We start from the raw sequence: 10,411 nt of genomic DNA, 5'->3' as shown, positions 1-10,411 counted from the left end.
ACGTTTGATATTTTTGTTTGTTTTCAATGTGTCTATTAAAAATTCGATCTAATAAGTTTAACAAATTCAAGTATTTCAAGAAAATCAGGCTATAATAAACTGCTTATTTTACGATTTTTGTAAAGAACCAGAACAGAACCAACTACTATTTGACCAATTTGTCATTTTTTCCTTGAGTTATTTTGCAGTCGGTTATAATTCTCATTTCTCGGTATGAATTTTTGTAGTCTTATGTAGGTAATGTCTAGGTTCTCATTGTAGAAACAGTATCATACCTCGCTCGCTGCGTAGGTTGTCTACGGTTCTCATTGCATATCGCCAGACGCACTGGTCAAGCAACTATCAACTTTTACAATGCTCTCTGAAGCTAAGAATACAGAGATAATTCTACGTTATATGAATCTATAGAACCTGCTATCTGTAATGGTGGATGAAATCATATATATCTACTGCTTCGTGTCTGCATGTCTTAATCAATTGCATCTACTATGTGTTAGTTGGATTAAATCACATATAATGCCTATATATATGTTGCTAATTACATCGACGCTGATCGCGAAATATTCCTGTCTTGTATACGGAAATCGTGATGGTGCCCGGAAGCCGAGCTTTTGCTAATTGCAGTTGGATAAAATGAATTCGGAGGACATCGGCTGCATCTCCAATGTGGCGTGTTGGACTCGCCCCGCCACCGGTCATCATATTTATACATCAGAGCGGACGTCGAGCAGAGTTCAAACGTGCGACGGGCGTTCGGAACAGTAGACGATAAGAGAGTCGCATCGCGTGGGTACAGTAGGCCGAGTGCAGTGCAGTGCGTGAGGGACTTGTGTCGCTGAAAGCTCGGCCGCGAAGCCTGCGGCACCGCCAGCGGCGAGCGCCCAGTCGCACACACAGTCAGTGCCGGCCGGTCCGCGCCTTCGGCATCACGTTCGCGAACACTCTCTCTGCTGCAGACTGTGACACACACTCAGCGACCACGACTACCATCGACTACGAACTACCACGGAAGTGGACGCCGACTCACTGCTCAACACTGCGGTAAGTTTTATTTCAAACACGATTTCAGCTTTTACACGAAATACCTGTGAAATGTAATTCGAAATTAGTTTGAATGCAGTTCAATTGGAAGGAAGTTGTGAAAACTTTTTTTTTAATGCGATGATAGGCATTATTTGTTGCATCTACGAGTATTAAAACTACTTGGGCTTTGAAAAGCCGGTTGAGAGATTTTCCTAAGCACGCGACGCTCAGCCAATTGCCTAGTAAGAGCCTTATTGTTATATTTTCAGACACTTACACTGCAGTCTCTTTAAAACATTTACTTTACATAGATACGATATCGTTTGTTGCTTGCACAATATTTTTAATTAGCAAACAAGTTAGAACAGGTAATTTTAAATTCAATTATGAGTTAATAAAAACAGTTTTTGCTTGATTTTAATGTTTTATTGTTCCGTATTTTTAAATTTGAAATACCCGTGATTACATTAATATTAACACATATAATAACATAGTTAAAAACGAGACGTTAGAAATAGCAGTTATTTCCGAACTTAAATGTGGATTTTTAAAAAAATATTATATTTTTAGTAGATTTTAGTTAATTGATAATTTTTTCATAAAAATGTGAAAATATATTTGCGTGGATGATTCAAAGCATGTGCCGTACGACCGTAACCAATCGAATATTTTACAGTCACCACCACTAATCGTTCGTCATTGTTAAGTCAAATCAAATATTGTACTTTAATTAATGGATCTTATAATGTATGATACGGTTAATTAAAGTTTTTGTTCTTAATCTCGCTTGTTGATTTCAATTTATATTACTTTGCAACCGTCGAATCAAGAGTCTTACGTTAAAAGGTGTTGCGGTAAAAACTAATAATAATGAGTTTTTTGAAATAAATAACGTTCGTTACATAAAAAACAATAAAATAAAAATTTTGCAATCTATTTAGTTATGTAATGTTTTCAATATCTTAAAGAGGTAAATTTAAATAATCAAATAAAAAAAATGTACCACTTGAATTTAAACCTTAAATTTAATTTTATATTTTCTATTTATATTTGCAGCTATGTTTTCTTGGGGCAAATACCAAATAGGCGTAACTAAAATTTTGACATTTCTATTTTTTTTTAATAAGTTTTTAAACGGTAGGAGCGGTATAACAATGGACTCTAGTCATATAAAATAAATTAAAAAAGGCTCCATTTATTTATTACAGAAATACCTATTACTAATCATATCTTACTTTAATTAACTTAATTTGTAAGAAGCCTGCAATTCATACAAATTAATCTCCTCTCTAAGCTCTAGTTATCATATAGTAAACTTTGGTTAAATGTTAAAGCTAAAAGTTTTTAAATATTTTTTTAGCATGTAACAGGAGATAAAACGAGATTGCAGGTTTCCCGTTGGAAGTTCATTACCATCTTGCAATACCAGAGGAATTATATATCTATACGTAATTCCAACTACTGACTCGCCTATATTTGCATATTTACTATAAATAACTACTAAATTAGCCCTTTGATCAATAAGTTGAATTTTTGCCGTTTAATGTAACTGCTTGGCTTGACTAACTCAATCCAATTTTCATATTAATTTTTCGTCCATTATCACACCAAAAATCTGATTAAATCGGTTTTATGTAGTAAGTATTTTACAATCTCTCACACTCTTTCTATTTTCATTAGATCTTTGCTTAACATTAGTTGAAAGTATTTTACTGACGACTTTATTTAAAAAAAAGTGTACATACACTTTTTTTACATACATACATATACATACATTTTTATACAAACGTACATATGTACGTATGTATACCCGTAAGAAGTTATAATATCTCTTTCGTGTAACAAAACAAAAATCCTTACAAAAAATTATTTTTCGTGCTATTTTTCGTTCGTACAAGAAACAATATTGTAATAAAGATGGTATTAAATACAACCAAAGAAAATATTATTATAACACATAATTTAGTTAAATAACGTTTATTTAAATATCATTGAGTTACATTGTTTTCATACAATTGGAAATAAATGATATTTTTTTTATTTTACAACCTTCCATTTTAACCATATTTTATGAAAAAAAGAAGCCCGCTGAGTTTATTGCGCCCGGTGTTCTCAAGTCTGAGGCTTTTCGAAATAGTTTTTGACTTTCAATAACTAACATTTATATCCCATCCTCTGTTGAACAACAATATTTGAATTTTGAATTTTATACATATTGAAATTTATTAATGTCTCATCCATTTTTTGTAGTTCATTAGACATATGAGTTACAAGTGGCTTATGGTAGCAGAAGTATGATACAAATGGTCTAGTTGACCAACCAACATCAATTTGCGTGTCGGTAGCGCGTAAAAAAGGAGTATAACTTAAAAAAACAAAACAAAAAAGACTGCTAGTTTAAAGTAGCAGTTTCTATGGTTTATAAAATTAACGTTACACCATAAATCTGTGTGAAGAAAATCGAAGTAATTACAGTTTAGGTGTAGCATTGTGCGACATCTCAAGACATAAAGTTACGAGTTAACGGCACGCCCGGCGGCGGCCGCGTCGGCGCGTCGCACAGTATTTTCGCTTTTACATCTCAGTGTGAATAGTCTCTTTGGTCGCGGTTGATTGCGCAAAGCTTACGAGCGAGCGAGTTCAAGAGCAGGGTGAAGGTTCCAATATTACATCCTTTCGTATCATAACTTACGCAAACCGCAAATGTAACTATTATAACATAACTTGTTTATGTTTATCAAAATAGGTGTAATTTTATTTATTTAACATGGCATTACTCATGGGGTATCGGTTTGGGTACTCAATGCACTCTCCCTGATGAAGGACCTCCGAATGGTCCGAAACGAGTCGGTACCCACACCGATAAACCGATAAAGTTAATAATGTCTCACGAAAGTTTTAATAATTCAATAGGTGTAATTTTGCACAATTTTGTAACTAAAAGAGATGTGGACTTGAAGAAAACTTAAGGGGCTGTTAAGTACCCCATACTACATACTATAATATTAAAAACACAGAAAAATAGTTCAAGGATTTCAAATACCAAAATTTTGTTTTCCACTGCCACAATAATCAGGCGCCTTTTTCTGTAGTGAGGCAGTAATATGTAAGCATTATTGTGTTTCGGTCTGAAGCGCGCCGCAGCTAGTGAATTTACTGGGTGACGAGCGCAATTGTAGTGGCGCTCAAAATTTGTGGGTTTTTCTAGAATTCTGAACGGCATTGCATTGTAATGAGCAGGGCTTATTAGTTACCATCAGCTGGACGTCATAAAAAAATATAATTTGGTTCATGTCACTTTTATTAACGGCTAGGATAGCTTTAAAAAGAGAGACAACAGTTACCAGACTGAAAAGATATCTACATGAGGCCTAACTGAAATTTACAATATCAAACCTTTTAGTAATGCGATAATTTATATTAATACAGTTTATTATTTAGTACCTTTTTAAATATTTTATATTATTTAAACACGATTCATATATTGGATGCAGCACCTTACAAACGAATTTGTTATGTATATTATAACCATTAAAAAACTTTAAAATTTGATTTAAAAAAGTAGCCGTTGACTTTCTCGTATGTTCTTCTCACGAGCTCTACTTTTTCTGAACACATGTTAGATACAGTAATTTAATAGTGACATTTTGGTGGTGATTCAAAAGTGATTATCTTAAGCCTAATTGAATAAAGTTTATTTGACTTAGACTAATTATCCATCTCAATTCTCAACTGTGTCTGAAAAGATAAACGGTAATAAATATTTTCTATGAACAATGCATATCAGCGTTATTTATTCGTTGTAAATATTTAGAATGCAGTATGTTACGTACGTAGCAACTGTACTACTGAGAAGTAAAATATTCTGAGAAGCTATATGATGTATATATTCACTTGCCGCAGGACATAATTATTCATACATCGCAACTTTTACTACGTTACTGTCTTCTGAATGGTATTTTTGAATTTATAGTCAGTATGCACTATGAAACACTTAATACATGCATAGTTTCAGCATCCTTATGTATGGTTTAAGTACGTTAATTAAGTTATTATTGAGGAGAGCAAATATTATTATTGGAAATTCTATAAAATTTAAACCTTCATTGCAAAAGGATTGATACAATTTTATTTTATTTACATTTTAAACGCCTGAATTTTTATCGAATCAACTCAGGAAAACACTATGAATTTATTCGGAGAGATGGTAGTCAGTATATATGCGTGTGTGTATGAGTGTGAAGGTGAGTATGTGTGTGTGTGTATTTGTGTTATTTTTATGATATAATAACATTTTATATATGTATGTGAAATACATACGTCATAAATTAATGTTATTAAAAATAACTTCTGGAGCGACGTTATAACGAAGAGTTACTTTTAAACTTTATTCAGCTCTATGCTTGCAACTTTGTAGACAAAATGGATGAGTAAGCACTACTATTTAAAAAAATGCAACTTTGCAACTTTGTAATATGTTTTTCTAACTTTCGACGCTTAGAATTAATTTTATGCAATTTGTCATCACCGTAATTTTCACCTCAGGTTCGATATTACAAATAATTGGTCATATTACAAATTGACGAATTAGAAAGTGAACCCACGGAATAAGGCTGTGTTTTAAACTACACTTCAGTTAGGTATGTTTTTATTTTTACTACGTAGATAATTATTACCCAAAAAAAATCTAATATCCAAAATATTAAGGAGCGTGGCTTACTGTTTATGACTTGTAAATCAAAAATTGGTTACAGTAACAATAGATTCGCTTTTTTTCTATCTTGCTGTATCACCGTTAGAGATATTCTTCTCTCTCACTCTTTCGCTTTGTTTATACGCTAGTATGTTGTAAGTCCAATCGGAACTGTTTATTACATGATATGTGCTATATAGAACAATACGACATGGGAACTGTCGAAACTGTCTGTCTGGACGTATACTTTTCTAAGAGATAAGCAACGCTCCTGTGATTCCTCTGCAAGATAGTGTAGCCGGCGGTGTTTACTTAACATCAGGTGGTCCTCCTCTGCTCTGAAACTAAAAAAAGTTTTTTATGAATGCTCTGTAATCATATTTTAATCACAACATTAATGAGTATATAATATAGTAAGTCCGTTTTGCAAAGACAAAATATGTTAAGTAAACTAAGTAAGTACTAAAATAATATAATATATTGATACGAGCTAACTTATATTTAGTGATGGAGGTTTTGACCGTAGTCAGATCTTCGCGACGCGACAACAGATGTCCGAGGCATTCTCACACAAACACGCGTTCATTTTGCAAAGAAAAGAGTATTGGAACCGTAGAGAATGATGCTTTCTCAGAAATAAGTCTCAAATTCTACGGCTATTAGAAGAACATTAAAACTCTATTTTGTCACGCAAATGTTACGGTTAATGTTTGATCACTGATGTTACAATATTAATTCGACAATCGGACCGTCAAATCAATCCATTATGTACTAATTATATCGTATTTTAACTAGTTATTTCGTATTATCGGAACAATCAATTTTCATGGACATATTTATGCTCATTTTGAATTATAATTTTAATGCACCATGCAATGACAACACGATCTAAGATTCGTTTAGTTGGCAAGGCTTCGGTACTTCCGATTCTTTTGTTTGTCTCGAATCCAACGCGCGGAATTACGCTCATTTGATGGAACTTAAATGGCTAGATGACGTTGAAGACATGTTGTTAAGTCGCTTTTTTAAGACAAATGCAAAAACTCAAGGCCAATAGCATCACCTCTTATTGTTCACGGATATAAAATTCATGCCCTATTCATCGCCCGATCATTACAAACGCTCAAACATAATGACTTGCTAAGTACTAACGTGATGTATTAATTCCATTTGGTGTTTTGTGCTGACAGATCTTTTAGCACCGCAGCTTAAGAAAATGATAGGTGTAATAAACGTATGATATAATATGAACAAATTTATTTATTTGTACTGGGATGATAATATTTGGAGTCTGACGAGAAGATAGTCAATGGCAATTACTAAGTAGTAAGTATAGACTGTGAGTAGGAGGGTGTATAATTTATAACCTACATACATACATAAGGTAAAGGTATCATGCATGTGTGTATATGTGTTAGTGAATCGCAAATCTGTGAAATGTATAATCTCATATCTGAACTGTATAAATTTTGCACAGTCAAATATTATCATTTTTTTTTACATAACCAAACCGCTATTTTGTATTAGTCCACTGCTGGAGATAGACCTCTCACAGGCTGTAGCATATATGATCCGGAACCAGTGCTACTCATACCTCAAGCCCAAAAGACACCCACCTATCAGAGTAAAGAAACAGTAAACTAGGTAAAAGTACCATTAATCAAATCAAATCAAACCAAAATCACTTCATGTAGGTCACGGAAATGACACTTATGTCAAAAAAAATTTTTTTCTTATTGAATCTACCGCTACTTCGTAAAGGGTTGAGCTAATGAGAAGAAGTAGCTAGAAACTCATTGCCACTCTTTTAAATCAAGAGATCATAGGTGTGACAGTCAGTTCCTTAGGCAGAGGTGCATCCTCTGGTGGAAAGCTGGAGGCAGAAGAAACATCAGAACAAGTGATTATATTATAGAGTGCAGGAGTGTGACCGAACAACGGACACTCCGAACTACAGCATCACTATCGGATTCCTGTAGCATTTGAAAATACTGCTAGACTTCTGGGCCGTTTTGGGCTGGATGGAGTAAGAAGGAAAGACACGCACAATGGCCCAATGAAGAGGCTAAGTCCGTAAGCAGCTTAGCTAAACTAACATAGGCCTCTTCGAATGCACGCTACTAGCCGATCATTGGCTGTTCTCATCCAACTGCCTTCAGCTACTCTGCGTATATCCTTGCTCCACCTAGCTGGGGTTGCCATACACTACGTTTTCCGAGTGGCTATCTCCACTTAAGCAAACGTTAACTCCACCATATCACCCGGCAGCCACTTCAGCTTGCTGATTCGAAAGGAAATGTGATCTTAATTATTTGGCGGATCACCTCATTTCTTATTCGATCCTTCAGAGAGATTTCCAAATATTTCAGTCATACCACACTGAGTGACTTAAAAGCGCAACGTGAAAATATTTGAAAGTGACTCTCACCTTTTTCGTGTTCTCCTTACGACCCGGTCGGTCGATATCCTTTGCCGGGTCGACATGAATATGATTATCGAATAAATTTGTTTACAAAGCTCTTATTCCAAAAGTTTTTATGAATTTCACTATTCGAAATGAAAACTCCTTAATATCTGCGGTTGTTTGCTAGAGTTCTAAAAAAATCATTAAATTTTTTTAAGATTAATTTTTACGTAAGAAATCAACTGATGATTATATAGCATATCGTGATTCACATAATATCGTCAATACTAAGCGTATTAAATAAAGGTTTAAATGTTTAAAGTCGAATTTAATACTTATAAGTCAGCACAGACATTCGGTCGTGATAAAATGCGTCCGCGTTGCGTCGCCACAGTTAACGAGCTTCGCGCATGCCCATTTCGCATGACATTAGGCACTGCTTGAGAATCACTCAACCACGGGAATACAATGTGGTTCACATTGGTTTCCCGTGTTCCATATTCACCTTTTTAACACAATTATGATATATATATATATATATATCATAATTGTGTTAAAAAGGTATATATATATATATAAAAGAGTTCACCGCCATACACGGATGCTGTCACAAAAATTACTTTTTACATGTCTTGCATATTACATTTGAACGCAGACAATGGAAAAAATTGAGTCAGGTTTAATACTTACCTCATACAAAGTCAAGGTCAAAGTCAAATAAACTTAATTAAATTAGGCTGACTTACTGAATCCATATGTTCGAAAAAAGTAGAGCTCATGAGATCAAGAAACTCAACCTCACTCTTTTTTAAATCAAATATTTTACATTTACAATAGCTGTAAATGTAATATACATAACAAAATAGTTTGTAAGGTGCTGCATCCAATATATGAGTCATACTTAAATAATAGATATTAAAAAAAGGAATAAAGAGTAAACTGTATAAATATAAATCAGGCTTTTTTACCCTCAAATTTGTAAACGTTCAAATAACAGAAATAACATTAAAAATACCTGAGAATTCGGTTAAAATATATTTAAAAGAATACGACCAGTGGCGCCATCTTCTTCATTATTTTATTCGATCATCAAATACAATTAGTTTAGACATGACTTAACACCAAGAATAGACTTTTTTGTATATTGGTAGTTAATTAAAGATCTGATGCGCAAAAAACAATGAATCACCTTTCGAATGATTATATTTGATTGTAAATATTATAAATGCTTAATTTTAATTGAAAAAAGTACGAGTGTATACATTATTTCAACATTATCTTAAAAATATATCCGAAGGTACTCTTTACTATTGGAAAGACTAGGTTATGGACCGCAATAATCACATACCAGGACGAAAAGATGGAACCCTCAATTTTTTTTACTAAACCATTAAAGAGGTAATTTTTCTTTGAGCATGTCATCATAGAAACCTTTGATATAAAAATCTTTTAAATTAGCGACATTCGTTTTAACTTCTTAATATATATAAATCCAGTCTCCTGATGTTCGTTTGCAATGAACTCATAAACTAATGAACGGTTTTTAATGGGGATTACTTCATGGAGTGCAGTTTAGTCCAACTTGAGAGATAGGCTAGTTTTTATTTCGATTTGGGACCCATAATTATTTTTATTTCCAATATTTGTTTTGTATGAACATATTATTTTCTATGAGAGAATTTACTGACGCACTGTTTGACAATGTCCATTATAACAACATATTATCTTACAAAATAATTCTTGATGTTATGAAAACATATTGACAAATTCATAAAATTCAGTATTTTATTTAACAAGATCATATATTACTATCTCTAATAATAGCTAAATTAATAACATATGCTCTTCGAAATTTTAAGTTCAAAAAATCAGTGTAAAATATAAAATGACATCATTATGGAAAAGTATAATAACTAAGTAAAATAGTATAATACTGTTCCATAACACTTTCGTGCGGAGTGGGAACCGTTACTTGGTATCAAGATTATCACAAAAACTCGTCATTGTTTTTTTTACAACGCCAATTCGCTATGTTTGGACTCGATTACACCTAGATAAATTCTTTGAAACTTTTACTCCTCTCTTAGTATCCAGTTTTTATGCCAGTACTGGCGTAGATCTCTACACTTTATTCGGCAATCACTTCAGTACTTTACTAGCAGCATCATTTTATGGAATTGGAATTTTTAATTGAATTTGGGCAATTTTGGCAAACACAACTAAGTGGGCTTTGTTAACGGTCTTCAAAAAAGGAGGAGGTTCTCAATTCGACCTCAAAACTTTGGACTGGG

At 33.3% G+C, this 10,411-nt stretch overlaps 1 protein-coding gene across 2 annotated transcripts in view; it reads left to right on the top strand.

Annotated features, from left to right (window-relative positions):
• Positions 1–752: 752 nt before the first annotated feature.
• The window catches only part of LOC126966911 (uncharacterized), a 53,097-nt gene continuing 43,438 nt past the window's right edge, over positions 753–10,411 (top strand). For both annotated transcript variants that reach the window (XM_050811192.1, XM_050811191.1), the window contains exon 1: positions 753–1,041. The gene's annotated coding sequence lies outside the window, so the exon portion shown is untranslated. The remainder of the gene's footprint in view (positions 1,042–10,411) is intronic.

The sequence above is a fragment of the Leptidea sinapis genome, chromosome 11 (assembly GCF_905404315.1).
Source record: "Leptidea sinapis chromosome 11, ilLepSina1.1, whole genome shotgun sequence".
In the NCBI taxonomy this organism is placed as follows: domain Eukaryota; kingdom Metazoa; phylum Arthropoda; class Insecta; order Lepidoptera; family Pieridae; genus Leptidea; species Leptidea sinapis.
Note: the sequence above shows the minus strand (reverse complement) of the source record. Positions and strands in the feature narration are given on the sequence as shown.